This window comes from Lynx canadensis, chromosome F1, assembly GCF_007474595.2.
Source record: "Lynx canadensis isolate LIC74 chromosome F1, mLynCan4.pri.v2, whole genome shotgun sequence".
In the NCBI taxonomy this organism is placed as follows: Eukaryota; Metazoa; Chordata; class Mammalia; order Carnivora; family Felidae; genus Lynx; species Lynx canadensis.
This window is the reverse complement of record NC_044319.2, coordinates 55,961,728-55,982,255: the sequence shown is the minus strand read 5'-3', so window position 1 is coordinate 55,982,255 and position 20,528 is coordinate 55,961,728.

The following is a 20,528-nucleotide window of genomic DNA, read 5'->3' as shown; positions in this document are numbered from 1 at the left end:
ATATCTTGGATCCATTGAGACAAGGTCTTATGAACTTCCCTAAAGATTGTTTTTAACCACATTAATGCTTATGAATAGTCGGATTCGATGTTCTAAAGGTCACAGCTTCAGTGATGGCTTAGAAGGAAAACATCCTCTCTGACTTCTTGCTGGTCTTCCAGGACTGCTAACAGGCACTGAAAAGAGAAAAAGGATGTGCCTGTTCCTTCAACTCCAATTCAGACTTCTACTTCAAGCCACAATTGGAAGAGGATAATATATAACATAAAACTGGGATCTCTTTTCTAAGAAAACTTCTATTACATAGTATTGTGAACTTTGTGAGAAGTTCAATTTGGAGTCATTTTGGTTTAGGTGAAGGGTTGGGTCATGTCTCATTTCCCCCAAACTAGTTCATCCGTCTCAGCTTCTGAAGCTGAAGGAATTGAATCCTGAAACACATTTTATTGCTGTTTCTTTAGGACAGTGAAAGAGTCTTGGAATTTAACATCTCCCTGAAGCTATAGAAGTTAAAGGCCCACTGTGTACTCCAAAATCAAAATCATCTGTTCAGGGAGGACTGAGACTTCCTGTGGAAAGTACAAACGTTAAAGGTTTCCATTTTCACTGCTCATCTGAAATAACGTAGGATTTATGATTTCATACTACGCGCAAGTAGGAAAGCCTCCTATTAGATGGTAGGCTATTCCCATGGCTTTTGTGAGTGTCGGTCTAAGGGTGGAGGGGCAGGTAGTCGAGGGCCAGATGTGTGTGGAAACAGATGTGCCGGCCTCTCCCGTAGAACCAGAGATTTGCAGCCGTGGGTGTAGGGTTTGTGTTTGCACTGAAGTTCCCTTGAATTATTTTAAAGGCTATTATTAAATGACTGGTATCCTTTCAAGAGCTTCTGCCCATTTCAGTTGATGAATGTTGCTTTTCTGCTATTTTGCATTATGCCTCACCGTGATGCAGATAAGTAAAGGTTTTACTTCGGAGATCTTATAAAATTGATTGCCATACTCTTGTTTCTTGGTACATTTCCCTTTAAACTTTTTGTGCATGTGTGTGCATGGGGTGCGGTGGGGAACTAAAGCCATAATTATCTCTACCTCAAAGAATGTCAAATATATTACACGGCACTTGCCAACAAGCATACAACGAAGCTTTAACAGCTAAGTTGTTTCTCTCTGCTCATTTCACAACAAACAATACATCTACAGAGCAAAATGAAGAGGCTGATAAAAGCAGTATTTCTGTCCATTTCAGACAAAGACCTATTGGTGATTGACCTCAATCTGGCTTCTTGGGTAATATGTCCCAATTTCTTGTATCTCTTAGCCTATGTAAACAGAGCAGTTTTCAAAGACATTAGAAAAAAATGACATTTAAATTTAGGATATAACCTTTGTCCTCTGGGTTACTTTTTCCATTTCCAAAAGAGAATGGATATCTAGAAAAGTGGATAGTGGATAATAACGATTAAGAAGAGATAGGTCTAGAAAGCTACCATATCATCTCAAAAACTCCTACAGAAGCACAAAAGTGTGCTGTCATTTACATTGATCCTATTTTTATATAATTACTTTTTAAAAAGCATTTATCCTGTTTTTATATAATTACTTTTTTAAAAGCATATAATTGCTTTTTTTTAAATTAATTTTTAAAAATTACACAAAAGGTAACTTGAACTGAAAGAACTAAACAATACCAAATCCCTTATCCTAATATATCAATCATTTCATTTTTTTCTCCTTCCTAGACTAACACAATTTAGGTCTATAATTGTAAAATATCACTAATCATTATATATATATATATATATATATATATATATACACACATATACATATATATATATAATATCATAGTTGACTTTTTCATCAAACTTCTAAGAATTTTTTTTAATGTTTCTTTAGCCTTTATAAAGATCTTAAAAATAGTTCCATTGAGTTGATGTGGCAAAATTCACTTAACTATTGTTGAACATTTACCAGCTGTATGACCTTGGGCATGTTACATTAACTTTACATGCCCCAGTTACCTCATCTGTAAAATGGTAGTAATAATACTTACGTCATGGGGTTATTGTGAAAGACTAAATGAGCTAATGTGTATATAGCATTTAAAACAGTGTCTGGCACTTAAGAAGAACTTAGTATGTATTAGTTTTTAAAAATTGTTTTTATCGGAAATTTATAGCTTCTTTAGTGAACATCTTCATTCAGGAACCCCCCCCCCTTACCCTCTTTCTCAATCTCTTTCTCTCTCTCTCTCTCTCTCTCTCTCTCTCTCTCACTCTCTCTCTCTCTCTCTCTCTCCAACTATGTCCCAAGTGTGAGGTTCCTAGGTCAAATCAAAAATTTTCCCTATGGAACTGAAGGTGTTTTAAGCAGATTGGATCATGCATTATAAAGATTGTCAAAAAACATCTATGAAATATCTGGGCACCTGGGTGGCTCAGTTGGTTAAGTCAAACTCATGGTTTCAGCTCAGGTCATGGTCTCACAGTTTGTGGGTTTAGTCCCCACGTTGGGCTCTGTGCTGATAGTGTGGGACTTGCTTGGGATTCTGTCTCTCCCCTCTCTCTCTCTCTCTCTCAAAATAAATTAATAAACATTTAAAAAAATCATCTATGATGAATCTATTTCTACATGGTGTTCTGTAGCCTACTGCTCCAAGCAAATTAAATTGACTCAGTCTTTAACTATTACATTTTAAAACAACACAATAGAAGAAATAGGTAAGCATCCTGCTGGTTCAAGTATGGACTAAAATAAGCTAAGTACAAATACAGCCATATATGATGTATCACTGAACTTCGCTAGCTTCAGGTTTTTTAAATTGTGGAACAAAGACATGAAACATGTTATAAGAACAACCCATTCTGAACACTGAGCATCAGAATAAACTCATAAGCTAATAAGGGACAAGGAGGAGATGAAGTCAGTTCTTGTCTGAATAGCCAGCACAGAAAGATCAGGATTTGCCCCGTACGGCTCAGACAGTTTCCTATCAAAACAGCAGTCCCCATCACACACCCAGGACTTCTCTCTCTCCGTGCTTTAGTTAATACTGTTCCCCTTATTTGAGATACCTTTCCCCCTGTATGCATCCTCCCAGCTAAAATCCATCCTATCTCTAAAAATCTCGCTCCTCCATGAAGCCTCCCCAGCTGTCCCAGGACTAACATTTGACAGTTACTTGACCAGCTGTGAAGGTGGAAGGGTAGTAAAGCAATAGAGGCCTGAGGAGAAGTCTTCGGGAAATGCTGATGTGTTGGGGATGGGGCAAAAAGCAAGTAAAACAACAAAAAAAGGATGGTCAGGATGAGACCAGGTGGAAATCTAATGGGGATGAGCATTTCCAGGGAAGGTGTTATAAATGAAGCTGGGATTAGGGGCGCCTGGGTGGCTCAATCAATTAAACATCCAACTCTTGATTTGGGCTCACTTTGTGAGATCGAGCCCCATGCTGGGCTCTGCACTGATAGTATGGATCCTGCTTGGGATTCTCTCTCTCTCTCTCTCTCTCTCTCTCTCTCTCTCTCTCTCTGCCCCTCCCTCCTCAAAATAAATAAATAAACAACTAAATATATATAATATATATAAATGGAACGGGAATTAGAGTCAAACTCAGTCTAGATCCGCCACTCATTATTCTTCTCTCAGTTGAGGATTTCGTTAGACCCTGTAAATAGCCACATTTCCTGGTGAAACCAAAGACCACATCACAACCACAGCCGAGCAACCACAGCTTCTTCATATACGACGAACATAGGTGTCTCTTCCATGTTTCTTTAATTGTTGAAGATCTTTCATGTTTCTTAATTAGTTTTTTTCTTCTTCTTTAAGTATCAAGATAAAAAGCACTGATTGTATTCTTTTAAAGTTGAGAAAGATTAAAAACTTTTTCCAGAGTATTGTAAAGGCTCAGTGACAAGGATACTTTTCGTGCCCTGAAAAAATTCCATTGTGGGCATTCTGTAAGAAAATGGGCTTTTGTGCCTTTTATAGATTACAGTCCTTTATACAATGGACTTGTCTAAGTTTCTTCCTGTTTTCCAATTGGTTAAATTTAGAACGATTGTTTCCATCTCTTATGAGATATGATGTCTAGGAAAGTGAATGCATAGATGTGATACCAGGGCCCAGCAAGTCTGTGAAACTCAGTTGTAGCTGAGGATATCACCCAACTCCTGGGGTTTTCTCTAGGGTTTCCCATGGGCACAAAAAGGGCATTCTTCTTCATGGCTGCTAGTTTGCAAATCTGTAATATACGTTTTCTGTCACCTTAACACAAAAGAACTCCATTTTTAATACAAAACCACTTATGTTTAAAGGCATCTTTTTATTTTTAGTTTATGTAACTTTTTGAATTAGACACTTTGTGATTACTGTAGTAAAAATGGGAAATACATTTAAACAAAAGGGAGAAAACACCCATTTTCCTATCATCCATATATAACCACTGTTAACAATTTTATATATATCCTCCTAGATTTTACATAATATTTAAGAATTGGTTACACTTCTATATTTTCATTTAAATAAATATATTTCACAGTTTTATGTATCCTTTTTATAAATATTCATGCATATTGCTATATGACTTTGAAAGTTTATCTTTCCATATCAAGAACAACAATGCTTCTACTGCATTGCTTTATGGCTACATGGTTTTTAATTGCGTGAGTCATAATTTAGGTACTCTGTTAAACTAATTAAATAAGGAGTCCATTAGACTGATGGGCTGAAATGCCATGGTGGCATATACATAAGTAAACCAAAATCTAAGCCTGTAAATACCTCAAGGTTATGAAATCAAAATGCTAAAGCGCAAACTGCCAACTAGACTTCAAGCTAAAGCCAATCAATACTATCTTTTGGGTTTTTTTTTAATGTTTATTTATTTTTGAGAGAGACAGAGCTTGAGCAGAGGAGGGGTAGAGAGAGAGGGAGACATAGAATCCAAAGCAGGCTCCAGGCAGGCTCTGAGCTGTCAGCACAGAGACCGACATGGGGCTCGAACCCATGAACCACGAGATCATGACCTGAGACAAAGTCTGACCCTTAACAAACTGAGCCACCCAGGCACCCCTGTTTTCCTTTTTTTAAGTAATATTCTTTCTTTGCTTCCACACCTTCTCTATATAAGTCTTTCCTTTGGCTCCTGCCAAGGAATGTTCCTAACCATTTCTGGTTTAGTGCTGCCTGATTGGCATTGATTTTTGTCCAGATTAATTCTTAAAGTCTTTACTATGCTTCTGTTTATCTTCTAGCAACTGCATCCTCTGTTGTTGGAGATCTAGATTATAATAAGTCTTATAAATAATGCCACTTTGACTTATTAGCATACTTTTTAGCCCAGGGTCTGGAGCCATCTCATCTGTAGAATGAAGATAATACAATTCTTTCCTCATTGGGTTTTTTTTTTTTCCTGAGGAGTAAGTGATTTAGCACAGAGCAAAACCTCATAAATGTTATTATGCTTCTTCACCATGATGCTAAATTTTTAGTAAGAGCTGTTATAATATCTTAGAATATCTCTAGTTTAAGTTCTGTGCATCCAAAAAAAAAAAAGACTTCTAAAAGAACTTCTAACTTCAGTTAGTTAGAAAGATAGTGCAATTTGATAGAAGTTAAAACTATTTCTTTTGCAGGCTTTGTGAAAGTCATGGACTTATTGGTCATTTTTATGCCTGCAGGACTTAAAGCAAATGCTGGGGCTTTACTATGGGCCCGGGTTTTCTCAAGGCATTGGTCAGTACACCTGCCGTGACTGGAGACAACTTTGCCTGTTCCTCTGCCTATATCAATATGGTAAAGGGATATGAACTCTTTCTGCCTGTCTGCTAGCTGGGGCCATGCTAGGCCCCCTCTGAGCCCAAATGTCTCTACCCATTGTGATCATTTTTATCCAATGACTAGAACATTGTCATATGAATAAATACAAAGCATGATTTCAGAGGTAGAGAAACAACAGCATCTCTGTAACCTCAGGGCCTCCTCCCTGGCAGTCTCACAAGATGTGTGCTTGTTGATTTGAATTTGACTCTTTTAGACATTGGCTGAAAAATTCTAGTGAAAGATAATCAAATCTTGAAGAAATCCCTGGATTGAAATCTACCTTTATTTAATTTGGGATCTCCTTGCTTCCAGTGTCTTCCAAGTTTCCCCTAGAAGTACTGAGAATTCTTTTGCGTGGATAATCCTGTTGATGAAAGAAAAGGTACATGACTAGGGGTGGGTTTCATGACTTTGTCCCCCTTGTAGTTTCTTGGCTATAGGAAAAGTTATTTGGCTTTGCCCGGAAAAAAAAATACAGAAACTTGTTTTGTTATACATTGAATAACTTGTCTTTAAAAAAAATACTCTGGCAGCATTTGAGATTCTAATGAAAAGCTTATAATTGTTCTCATGCACAAGGCATTCAACTTAGAAAAGGCCTACATTGTCCTGCACACGTTTTGATTTACCAATGCCATAGCCCCATTGATGTCGTTGAATAATATGCAAGTAACAGAGACGGAGAGCAGAGCAGCCTTACCCTGGAGGGATCAAAGCAGTGCAGCCCACAAGGATAGATGGAAAATTCTAGATGCAGGACTTGTGGTATAAAGTTTAAGTTCTTAAAATGCATCAGATACAGGCTGAATTGCAGCAAAACATACATTTGCCAGTGAGACAAAGGTAACTGCCTCAGGCCCAAACCTGAAAAAGGGGAAAAGAGTCTCCTTCAATGGCAGCCTACAGAGAGCTGCTTTGGTCTCCGTGGCTGTCAGAGCGGCTAGGTGAGACTGTGGGGCTAGCACCCTGTTCCCTCCAGCTCTAGGGTTTGGGCTGACACCCTTTAACTCCATTCCCTTTGAGCACCCATGGTTTGGCGCCTGAGGCCTCAGAGCTTCTGTCAGTTAATTTCACTCATTTACCTCTTCTAAGTACATGAAAAATATAAAAATGAAATAGATACTCCAGTCTTGTGAGGGAGACAGACATGTAATAGATTAAAATACAATGCAATAAACCAACAATAGAGTCGGCACAAGGTGGTATTGAGATTACAAACAAGAAGACTTAATTACTAGACAGGTGTAGTTCGGCCAGATTCTGCAAGAAAAGAGGAGTTTTATGAGTAGAGACAATGAACAACTCCAGGCAAAGGCCTAAAAGACCCTGTTGTATTGTGAACTGGTGAGAATTTTGAGGAGGGTGAGGCTGAAAAGGTGGACAGGGTCAGATGACAAAGTTACCTTTAAGTTCATTCAAAAGAATTAGATTTATTCTATAAATTTCTATAAATCTATAAATTCCCCATGTAATTTTTATGCAGAGAAATGCCAATCAATGTTCTCTAATTTAGCAAACAAACGGTAGACATTTCAGATTCTTAGACATCAAGTGTTACTGAGGCCTGAAAAATCAGGCCCTACCTAGCATGAAACGGGAAACAGTGATTTTGGTTTTTGCCCTCCTTCTCCCACCAACCTGCTTGGGTCCCTGGGTCCTTCATACAGTCTCTAGGCCCAGGGTTTCAACCTCCTGTGCCTCCAGGCTTTCTGTATGTGACCAGAATGCACTGGCAAACACTTTTTTTCATAGAACCCAGCATTCCCCTAGCATTTTATGTTTGAAGAAGATCTAGAATTCTCACTCTTTCACCTAATGTGTTTGGAATTTCCACTGAGGGCCTCAGTCACAGAACCAAACAACTGAATGCAAGCAGACATTTCAGAACCTGCAAGAAGTACTTCTTGGATAGGGGGGATCATAAGACTTCTCCAATCACAAGAAGTTGGGAGTGTATTATCCCAACTACCAGCAAAGCTAGTTCTGGAGAGGAAATTATGTTAAGGGGGCACACATACGGGCAGAATGAGAGGAAGGAACCATCTTGATCTCAGGATGACATGGTTAATTGTTGTCTTTGTTGCTCAGAAAATAGGTGTCTGAATTGCTTACTCCGAGTGCCATGCTATGCTTGTGTATTAAATGGGAATAATAATAGAGTAGGGACTCTCTTACCAAATGGTCAGATCACCAAAGTCTCTAAGGATTCCCTCTACAAACTACACTCACTGGTAAACTGAGTCCCTGCTACCGGAAGGCCTCTTTCTCACACACTTCTACTCCTGGCAGTCGAGTCATCAGGGGTCGTTTTTATTTGTACCCGAATTCATTTATGCCAGTTGTGTTTTTAAGGAATTTGTGTATTTTAATTAAATATTACACAAACCAATAAAATTAGGATTGTACATTTTTAAAATTTAAATACTTTGGACTGACTCCATTAAGTTGATTCATTAAGAAGAACAAAGTGAAAAAAGAAAAGAAACGGTTGTGAGATTCGATGTGGGCACGAGAATTATAAAGATCAGGGCACCAATTATAAAACTCTTACACAATAGACATAGTTTAGAGATAACTCTGCATTTATACAGATACCTATGGTTCCATTTCTTACCAGTATTGTTTTTAATTTTTATTATTCAACTACAGTTGATGTGCAACGTTATATTACTTTCAGGTGCACAATGTAGTGATTCAATAATTCTTTACATTATGCAATGCTCACCATGCCAAATGTAGTTACCATCCGTCACCACACAATGTTAATACAATATCATCGACTATATTCCCTATGTTGTGCTTTTCCTCTCTGTGATTTATCTTTTTTATAATTGGAAGTTTGTATCTCTTAATTCCTTTCACCTATTTTGCCCGTCCCTCCACCCTCCTCCCCTCTGGCAACTATCATTTTTTTTCCCTGTATCTGAGTGTGTTTCCATTTTTTTGTTGTTTGCTTGCTTTATTTATTAGATTCCACATACAAGTGAAATTATATGGTACTTGTCTTTCTCTGACTCACTTATTTCACTTAGCGTGATGCCTCTAAGTTCATCCATGTTGTTGTAAATGGCAAGAACTCATTTTTTTACAGGGCTGAATAAAATAGTTCAATATATATATATATATATATATATATATATATATACACACACACACTACATCTTCTGTATCCATTTATCTGTGGATGGGCAGAGGATCTGAATAGACATTTTTCCAAAGAAGACACTCAAAGCTACAGATAAATGAAGAGACACTCAACATCACTAATCATCAGGGAAATGCACATTAAAACAACAATGAGAAATCACCTCATGGCAGTCAGAATGACTAGTATAAAAAAAAAAAGAACAAGTGTTGGTAAGGATGTGAAGAAAAGGAACCCCTGTGCATTGTTGATGGGCATATAAATTGGTGCAAACTCTGTGGAAAACAGTATGGAGTTTCCTCAAAAAATTAAAAATAGAAATACCACTTGACCCAGAAATTCCACTACTGGCTATTTATTCAAAGAAAAAAAACTAACTTGAAAGATATACGCACCCCTATGTTCATGCCAGTATTATTTACAAGTGCCAAGATATATAAGCAACCCAGAATTTTTAAGGTAATTTGAAACATTAAGCATTAAATTTTATCACCTCCATGTTTCATTTAAAATGTGATCTGAATAAAAATTTTTCCAACCTGATTTTTATTAGACATTTCATTCATAAATTTAGAATATGAAAAACCATCTGGCAGTCTTATTAAAGATGCAGATGATAGAACCTGGAGCCTTCTAGAGATTTTGATTGGAGGTCTAGATTAACACCCAGAAATCTAAATTTTTAAAAGGCTTTTCAGGTGATTGTGATAGAGAAGTTAGAAATGCTAAGATTTGACACTCTTGTCTGATGATAACTTCCAGCTACTTTGACCTTCCTCATTTTTAGCAATATGCCTGCAAAAACCAAGCAAAGAAAATATTTGTTGGACAAGCATTTCACTCTCCTAGGCTGCTTGGTTTTGTATACTAGCTTTTCAAACTTTCACTGTATTGTTTTTTTCTTACAATCAAAGAATAAGGAAGTTTTAGAGTTCAGACTCAAAGGGATGTCATGATGACAGTGAGTAAAAACATTAATATCTCAATTAGTTTAAACTTATTTGACATTCATTTAGTGAAAAGATAGACAATACATTTCATTGATGGATGTAGCCAAATATTGCAAACAGTTTGAGAATATTTGGCATGATTTTTATCAATCGCAGATGTTGAAGACAGGAAAGACTTCATAGGTTCACCAGGTCATTGGCTTCTGTCCACTAAGGATGGCCTAGCACATCAGAGACTAGATCTTAGTTCTGGGAAATTCTGAAGTCTTTGAGCCTCAAGGTATTATTTGTTCAATTCTCTTATTCCAGGAATAATGACTTTCCGATCACCGCAAAGGGTTGTATATCTAACATTTTCTCAGTATTGTTTAAATTTTAGCATTTGTGTTACCACCTCCAAGATTTACCTTCTTGATAATTCCCATGACCTTGTTGGAAAATGCCTTCCAGGATTTTACAAATGGTCTTAAAATCTATCCTAAAACCATCCTACTACAAGTTAATTTCCGTATTTCTGGTCCACAATGCAATTAGAAAGATAACGTTTTGTCATTCACATTGTATCACCCTGTACACTCAGAGAGTTTAAGTAATAGGCAACATTATTGTAAGTTTACATCCTGTTCTTTATACTCTTAAAATGAAGTAGTAGTCCAGATAATTTGATATAGGGAACGATTAAAAAAACTTTCTATTTTTTCTAGTAATGCATAAATCCCCCCCTCCTTTGGTGGTAGGCTTATGTTCCAAATTATACACTTCTGAGGTTTACATTAAACAAGTTTTCCTGTGTGTTCACCAACTACCAGTGAAGAAAGTCAGCTCCAAGTTTTACAGATTGACAAGGGAAGATAATTTGACTTAATTCTCTATTAAATAAATGAGATAGATAGATAGATACATACATACATGCATACATATATGCGTACCTTGTTCAATTTTGAATTAAAGTGCAGCATGGAAGCACCTGGGTGGCTCAGTCAGTTGTTTCTGACTCCTGAATTCGGCTCAGGTCACGATCCCAGGGTCTTAGGATCAAGCCCCATGTCAGGCTCTGTGCCGACCATTGAGCCCGATTAGGATTCTCTCTCTCTCTTCCTCTGCTCCTCTCCCCAGCTCATGCACTCTCTCTATCTCTAAAAAAATAAATATATAAAAGGAATTTAAAAAATAAAGTGCAGCATGAAAATGAATGTCCATGTGCCTTCACTAGAAGGTTGACCATGTATTCTCCCAAATTGTCCTCTTACACAATTTTCTTCCAGAAGAAATGTTTTCATTGCTCTCTTATTGGCCTGCCTTTGTTAAGCCGAGTCATTAAGTCTTTGTTTCTTCATTTAGAAGCAGTGACATCTACTTTGAAAAAAGTACTGAACTGGGTATTATAAATACATGTAAATATCAATTATATAATTGCTTGTCACAAAACCCACTTGTCCTAAAAATGAAAACAGGACAGATAAAAGTAAGAATGGGATGGATGAAATTTTCCAATCATGTTTACTTTTCTATTAGCTACTCATCTCAACATGTGTGTGTATGTGTGTGTGTCTGTCTAACCACATATTTAATTTATAGAGCTCTTGAAATTTTAGAGTGTTTTATAGGCGTTTTTCTTTTTCATCCAACTGATTTTTAAATATCGTAGTGGAATTCTTACCAATATATGTAACATTTCTACATATCATTAGTCTTTACAGGTTTCTGATATAATCAAACTCGATCTAACTCCAGGCATAGGTCTACACAGTTCACTGCTGTGTCCTTGACTGATCTTAACTGTCTTAGCTGATTGTATGCTTATGTGGGCATATAGAAAACATTTTTCTCTAGGTCACATTCTTTTGAAGAGACTAATGCTGTCTGACTCCTCTTTGGCTAGACCTACCACTTATGTCTACTTCTCCTGAACCACTGTGTGTGCAAAGAGGATTCTAGAGTCTGGATGTATCTGGATGTATCTTTGCTCCTGAAGACAGAGCAAAGCCACACCTCTATTCGCATTTTTCTCAAACTGGGAACTGCTGGAAAGGAGGGAAAGGCAGAACACAAGCTACTTCTATGGGACCCAACCCAACTTCCAACTTTATTAGATAGAGCCTCTGCTTTCTTCTTTTCTCTTTGTAGCATGTGGAATCTTTATATATGTCAAGAGAAAAATGGCTGATTTTTAAAGTCTGATCATTCTACATCCTGATTCCCTTTGGGCAAGTGGCTTAGAGAACCAACAAACCCAACTTTTAGGACGTTCAAACCATACATTTTTCCATGAGTTTGAAAATTTATTTTGAAGCTCAAAAGTCATGGATTGACTTTCTTTCTGCATTTGTTTTGTGTCATGTCTTCCCTGAGGAAATAAAAGCAGAATAAGTACTTGCATGACTTGGGGTAGAGTTGAGAGTAGGGTGGGGATCAGCCAGTAGATGGGGTGAGATGGGAGGGTACCAGTGTCAGAAAATACTAAAGGAAAACCACATTTTTGGGGGGGAAAAAGACAAAAAAAATTCAATTATAAAACAAAAAATGTGTTATCTCACTACTGTGAGATGAAAAGAACTTATGATGTGCTCTTGGCTTTTGAGAAGACACTTTTATTTGATTCTTAAACAATAGTAAATAAAAGCTATGACATCATATAGATGCTACAAATTCAATACACTGGTCTTGGTCATAAGTTGTGCAAGTTCATGACAAAGAGGTTCTAAACAATGTCACCAGAACTTTGATTATGGATCTAACCCCTGTACACTGACGCTCACTGATTTCTAAGATGCTTCTTATTTTCCACTACCAAAAACAAAAAAACAAAAAAAAACCATTTTTTTTAGTAGGCAAACCATGAAACACAAACAGAAGTCAAAGTGAGTACAGCAAGACGGCAAGCCTCTTATATATAGTTTTGAAGTCTCTTGCAATAATATTAGAGGAACTAATGAAAAAAGGAACTGGGAAAGCTTGCAAAATGCACCTGGTGAGCAAGCACACAATCTCCCTCTCACACTCTCTCTTATATTATAAAAACGAACAGGCTCAGTTCTCTTGCCAAGGGCAGCTTCCCCCCACTTATCCTGTTACATTAACATTTGTGCTGGCATTCATGTTCTGCTTGTTCTCCAGAGTGGGGTTGCCACAGTGAAACTTGGAGGTGGTCTTTCCTGGGTCAGACTGCCCCCCTTTTGCTTTGCCCCTTCATTGCCTCATTCCCACATACATGGAAGTGAGGTTTGATCAGACACTTTGGCCCGACATAGTGTGATATTTTCAACTAGCCATTTCTTTGGAGAAACAAAGTAAAATAAATGAGACAGGGAGGGAGAGAGTGTTATGGCACCCTCTCTACAGTGTGTGCGCGTGTTTTTTTTTAACTGCAAATTTGAAAACCACAGTGCTGGCTGCCTTTTTGTAATGGAGCAAACTATTATAGTCAAAGAACCGGCTTCCCCCTCTTCCCACCTTCCCTCCCTCCACTGTAGTCTCCCAGGTTCTCCTCTTCTCACACTATTTTCCATTCTAGTGACTGGCAAAAAGCTGGGAACAAGGAGCCACCACCTACGGTGTTTTGAACAGAATCAATTCCTGGCACCTCACAAAGGAAGACAGAATGTTCAATAGGTTTTATTAGTTCTCAACGTTTTTAGTGCACTTCTTCAGGGGGAGGAGGCAATGGGGAGTGGGATGGGCAGGGAAGGACAAGGAAAGCCCTAATAGTCTTCCACTGCATCTCAGAATTTTCAGTGACTTTGTCTTGGCATGGGAATCACTGGGTCATGGTCTGCATTGAAACAAATACCTTTTATGTCCTATGGTGAAAGAGAGAAATGAAAAGGAGGGAGAATAAATCTGTAGTTATTGCATTCTTCTGGAACTTCAGTGTTGTGTTCTCATGAATCCAAATGACTTAAATAGTAAAAAGGAGATTGCGAGGACTGAGTCCAGTGGGAAGAGTGAAAAAGATGTCAAGTCACTTTCTTTCTTCTCCAGTCAGAGTAATATTTCTCCAGTCCCTTTCCCCAATACCCAGCTGGGTAGTAAGCATCTGCACCACCTGATATAGTTATACTTTCCTATCAATGGCTTTTGGCCAAAATTCCCTATGATATCTAAACAGTCTTATTCTCTCCATTATTAACCACAGTCTTAGTCCTCACCTTTCCTTACTATCTTCCTGAATAGAAGATAAACTCTTTGATCATCTAGATGCAAACAGACTTGAAAGTAAGTAGATTGTAGCTAGTCAGCATCCTCCACTAGCTTTTATAAATCTGTAACCTAGCAGATTATGCCCCTAGAGATACTGCTGGTTTAATCTAATCATAGATTATTAAAAACCTCAGGATTTCTGAACACCTCAAACAAGTGGTTTTCTCTTAACATTTAACATTTGTTTTTATGCTGTATGCCACTTCCTGAAAATCAACAATTAAAGGAAAGAATTAAGCATTTGTGCTGTTCTTATAAAATGAAATGTACTTACAGTTGATGGAAGAAAGTGTTTCTTTATAAAGAATAATGTGAAAAGAAAAGAATAGTATGAGTTTACAAACGTAGGTGGAATGATAGAAAATTCACGATTGTGTAAGGATCAAGGAAGGCTACTGCAACTCTACAACTGAATACTGCTGGGGAACAAAAGATCCTCACGATACCAAATGTCATCCCACACATGACTTGCCAGTTCACAAGGAAAATGTGCCTTTACTGTAGAAATATCTCATGGTCCCATTACAGCATAGGACCAACTTTAGCATCATTAATATCAGGACCCTTCATACGATATAAAGTACACAGCATCTTGTGTGGAGTATTTTTGCCAAAAACCTTAACAAGTCCTTGTACCTACCATATAGTTAATGGAAATATAGGGGATGGTCATGAGGTAAACCTCACCACAAGGAACAAGCAGATGAATCTAGAATATGGGGCACTCTACAAGAATATTGACCTTATCTCTTCAAAAAGTCCGAGTTAAGAGGAAGAAAATGTAGGGGGATTGTTCTAATATAAAAGAGCTAAAAAAAAATAAAAAAGAAAAAAGCCCATAATATCCAAATCCAGTGTGTGAAGCTTGACTGGATTGTGTTTCAGAAAAGGGAAAAAAAGAAAAAGAAAAGAAAGGTACGGACAATGTTTTGTTGATAATTTGAACATTTTTGAATATGAAGTAAATATTGGATGATAATAAGGAAACGTGGTTAATTTTCCTAGATGAGAAAAGGTTATGGCAGTTATAAAGGAAAGTGTCTTCATTTTTTGGCAAGACAAGCTGACGTGTTTAAAAATGAAAAATTTGTGGGGTGCCTGGGTGCCTCAGTCAGTTAAGCATCTGACTCTTGATTTCAGGCCATGATCTCACTGTCATGATCTCATGATCATGAGATTGAGTTGCTCATCAGGCTCTGTGCTGAGCATGGAACCTGCTTAAGATTCTCTCTCTCTCTCTCTCTCTCTGTCTCTCTCTCCCAGTCCCTCTCCCTCACTTGCGCTCTCTTTCTCTCTCAAATAAATAAATAAATAAATAAAAGTGAAAAAATTGCAACATCTGTACCAAACTTACAAATAGTTCAGCAAAGGAGTACTGGCATACAGGCTCTCATGATACTCTTCTTTCAACTTCTGTTTACACTCGAAAACTATTTAAAAGTAAAATATTGGGGTGGAGAGCCTAAGGCAAAGGAAAAATAGCTTTCTGTGAGCCACACGTTCATTTTCACCTTATCTCAACTCTCCTAGAGAAAACACTTGGCATCCTGATGATTGACATAAAACGTTACCATTGGCTTTGCCTTTTATGTTGCTGTGGGGCTTTTTCAGTGGGATATCCTTTTAAAGTCCATTTTTACAGACTTGTATTTCAACTTCACAATCTAAAAAGCACTGAATAGATCAAGGAGCAATTCTAAAATGAGGCCTCTTGCTCTGGCTCACTCTCAGATGCCAGGTAGCTTCTTCAAGAATATTCCTCGGTAAAACTCTACCCTTGGCCTAGCTTTCCCAGTAACACCTTTAATACTTTAATTCTAAACCTGGTATTACGGCTGCGCTGCATCTCCAAGACTCTCGGAACCTCTGTATTTTCATTTACAAGGTGGCAACTGTGTTGGCTTCCCTGCTCTCCTCACGTGGCTGCCGTTGCTTAAATGAGAGATGCATGAAACTGTGATCTGAAATCTGCCAAACACACACACACACACACACACACACACACACACACTCACTAGATGCTTATTTAATTAGATGCCACAATAATAGTAAACAGAATTTTTCATTTTACGTTGTCACATTCCTGATACCACATTCATCCTATTAAACTTTATTTTTGAAGTCTTCTGGTATTTTAAATACATCTACATGAGATATTCATAATTTGTAATGTTTCTCATTTTTCTTTCAGGATAATGTTCAGCATTTTCTCACCACGTTCCTATTCCTAGAGTTTTCTCACAATATCCTCCAGAAATGAGAGTAATTGTTTGTGAGTCCACTTTTGCATTAAGAAAGAGTGGGAGGGCTTTCACACCTTGCCCAGGGGCCTGGAACACCGTAGCAGTGAGGCTGCTCCTGAAAGCTGCTGGTTCCCTCTTTTTGCCTCAGGCTGGGCTGCTTGCATTTGATACGTCTGTACAAATCAGCAAGTGGTCTTGTAACTTTTCCAAGATCACTTGTGATTTCGTCAGGGACAGGGTGGGGACATACCATGAGATTCCTTTTACAGCAGCTGGATTGGATCTCTAGGGGCCCTGTTGCCAGATTCTGGCCCTTTCCTGCTGTGCAGGGTTGTGCAATAGCCTCTCCTCAGCCCCACACCCAGACACCAGCTGGGCAGGGGGAAGAGTAGAAAGAGGGTGGGGGGCATGGAATCCTGGCCAGAAGGGTGTCAAATAGCAAAACCAAGTGGACCAACCACTGTACCAGAGAAAAGAAATATTCTGGACTGCCTTTAACGTGACTGAATAGTATACATCATTTCAAAAGAAGCATTTCTGTGAACACTCTGTGGGATTAATCTTGGTTAGGATGTGACGGTATTTCTCCCCTTCCTCTTATTTCCAAACTGATTTATTTTAAAAACATGTTTGCCATTGTATAAAAAACACATTTATGTATATAGGCTTTTGTTTATCTGTATGTAAGTGGAGTGTCTCACCCATTATAGGGGTTCAATAAATGTTTCTTGATGATGATGGTGATGATGATGATGATGACTAATTTTTCTTCATTCTTCATTGATTTCAGCATGTACCATGTTCTTCTCATGCCTCTCCCTCATTGCACATCCTATATCAAACAATCATTTGAATGTGACTTAATCTTCAAAGATGAAAGTAACCTGTTTGTAACAAACTGTACTCCTCCTAATATGAATCTCCAATTCCAATCAGGCTGTTTTATAAAGATTTATAATATTGGCATTTGATGAAATTAAACACATTTATATCATTGAGTACTTACATTTGGCCACATGCAATTGCATTTAAACTATAGGCTTTACTTGCTGGTCTCAGAATTCCAAACTAGGAACCTGATTATCTATTAAAATAACAGATGATGGGCAGGAAAATTATTATATGCCTTAGAAATCCAAGTCAGATAATAATCATGATCTCTTATATCTGTCAAACAAATCTTGCTTGTCTTTGCCATTTGTTCAACAGATGTTTTGGTTATCATGAACAGTCTCAATTGCATATCATTTAATTATTTTAATAACTAAATAAGACTTAATCATTGTAAGTCTGCAACATGCTAACACAAATTTTTAAGTTAAAAAGTTTCCTGCAAAATACTGTCTTTACTTTCTGGGCTATTTTTCATATTAAAAGTGGTTTGCAAAGTAAATCTAATGCTATTTTAGCATCTAGGGTAAATATTCCCTCTTCCTGCTCAGACCCAGAGATCTTTTCTCCCACCCCCGCATGTAGCAGAGAAGGATGTAAGTTTTGTATGCCTTAGATGAGTCAGTTCAACTATAAGTTTTCCCAGGAATATTTGAATGGGTGCTTGGCGACAATAGGGCCCCTAGTGTTTCTTGGGATCTACTATCCTCATTGTGAAGAAAGTTGTGTTTTAGTTAGTATTTAAGTTCAGCCTTGCTAGACTAACAGTATCCAAGTCAGAGTGGCCCCATCTTCTTATTTATGGTCAACGTTGTTCCTAATCAGATGTGGCTCTTTCCAACTAAGCCCAGACACATCGTTAGTATTTTTCTCATTCTTGCACTCTGATTAGTGTGACTGAGTGAGAGTCACATACAAGACAAAATTTATTTTCCTGTTCATTGGGAGAGTAAGGACTAGTAAGAATTGTTGCCCTATATTTCTGTTATCTGGCTAAGAAAAACTAAGATAGTAACTAAAGAGATTTAGTAATTTTACTGAATAGCCCTCTAAATTTTGGAAGAAAAGATGAATGAAGAATAGCAAGAGGTGAATCCCCATTCCTCAGCATAAATGGCAGGAATTTGTTCACTGGGCTAGCTTGGCATTTACTGTAGAACCTGGGGTCTGTCTGTGACTCAAAGGAGGCCAAACAATTAAAGTGAAATTTTGATTATCCAGATCCTAACCCATTAGAATCCTCAATTAACTGTAATTTCCCGGTTTTTGCTTCAAGAAAAAATGAGAGAGTCATTAGAAAAACAATTGATGTCTGGAGTTCGGTGACAAAACCAATGACAATCAAAAATTGTACTTTGGGGTTATGTCATTTTTCCTCCAAACCTTTACTTTACATCCACAGTTCTCAACTGTTTCTACCTTTAGGTTCTCTAAACTTTTCTCTCCTGTATGCCACACTAGATGGACCTTGCTAAGCATCATTCTATCCTCTTACTTCTGTACTCAAAGAACTTACATGAACCTAGTTGATGAAACCCAACCCCTTTAACCTTACCTTCCTGCCCCTTCACAGTCCAATCTGGACATGCTTTTCTGTATTTTCTCTTGTAACTCTTCTACCTGACCCCTTCCGTCTCTTTCACCCATATGCCATCTTCCAGATGAGACTTGTATTTTTGTACCTAAATGCTTCCTCACCTGTTCACCAAAACCTGGAAGGTTCCCACTTTTTTCTTTTCAAATGCTATTCATCATTCAAATGCAAATCAAGTCCCACCTTGACCACAGACCCCTTCTAGGACATCACAGTCCCAAAGATCCTTCTCATAGTATCCAATATCCTTATGGTTCACCCCCAGGATTTTCATGGGAGATGACAAGATTGAGTAGTTAGTCACCTAGGCATAAAAATCCATGTGCATTGTAACTAGAACTTGTATCTCAATGAAAAATTTGTCCTCCTTATTCTTTCAGAAGTACATCTGTGGTTCCCCTAGAAAGAGCCTTAGTACTGGAATTACATTTAATACTAATCTGTACAGAGCCCAATTGACTAACTAGAATCTGAGTAATACACATGTAGAATGGAGATGTTTTTACTGCTGTAACCATGCCATTTTTAATGTTTTGTAGTGGTACAGGACTGAGCAAGTAAATACAGTTTGATCCACCATGATATTCTCTAGTTTAATACTCTTGTGTCTGCTCCACCCTGTTGTCTGAGAACTTATCATACACCCATGTTATCAGTCACCACATATTTCCTTGCAAGAATATCACATAACAAGAATAAGCTGAATACATGTTTATCTGTTAGGAGTTTTTTTGGTGGCAAAAAAAAATTCAGTGTAAGTCAAGCAAAAGGGAATTTGTTGGAAGGATAGGAAATGGGGCACATACCTGAAGAGAAAACCAGAGAAGCACACTCAGTAAGGGGACAAATCAGGGAAACACTGAGTCTTTCTACAGGGCAAAAACTATTGTTAATCTTTGCTGGGCACCTCCACTGCGTTGAGATAGTTCCAACATTTTTTTTGTCTTTTTTTACTCCTTCCTCCAAACCCCAAGAGAAAGAGTCTAGTTGGATCCATGTAGGTCACATGCTTGTCCCTAAATATTCTGATTGACACTCTTACTAAAACAGCACTCAATGGCAGAGAAATCATTCTCCAAAATCAAATATGGGTACTCTTATCAGAATGAGAAAGAATGGATGCTGGGCAGGAAACCATCAAACAATCATCACAACTTGGAAATTTTGTCTAACTGAAGGAGCCGACAAACTACTAGAATACGTTGGCCAAAAGAAAGACCCAATAGTTCTTTTGGATACTTTAATACATGTATTTTTTAATTTGCGGAGATAGTGACTTTTCTTTGTGCAGGGAGAATGACCAGCTGACCTGTAGAGTGCCTTTTTCTGATCCTGTTTCTGCGCTCTTTGAAGCCTTTTCTAGCTATCTGTGCTTGCGTGTAACCCAGCTAAACTTCCAGTTGTCTTTTCTTTCTCTGTATTGGGCTGGACTTACCATTCCCCTTCCATTAACCTTTTAGTTCATCTGCTTCTTGTGTCTGTCATCAGCTGCAGGAGATGCTGATTATGTTGGGAGCCTCTGGAAAAGGGGATGAGACAGAGAAGCACCAGAAGATAAGGAGACCAACAAGAAAAAGATTAAAAACCTCTCAGCACTAAGTACAGTTGGGGCAGAGCACTGCTGCAAACCTTCGCAGTTGTTGGCTTTGGACGGGGGAGGATGAATCAGTTTAGATAACT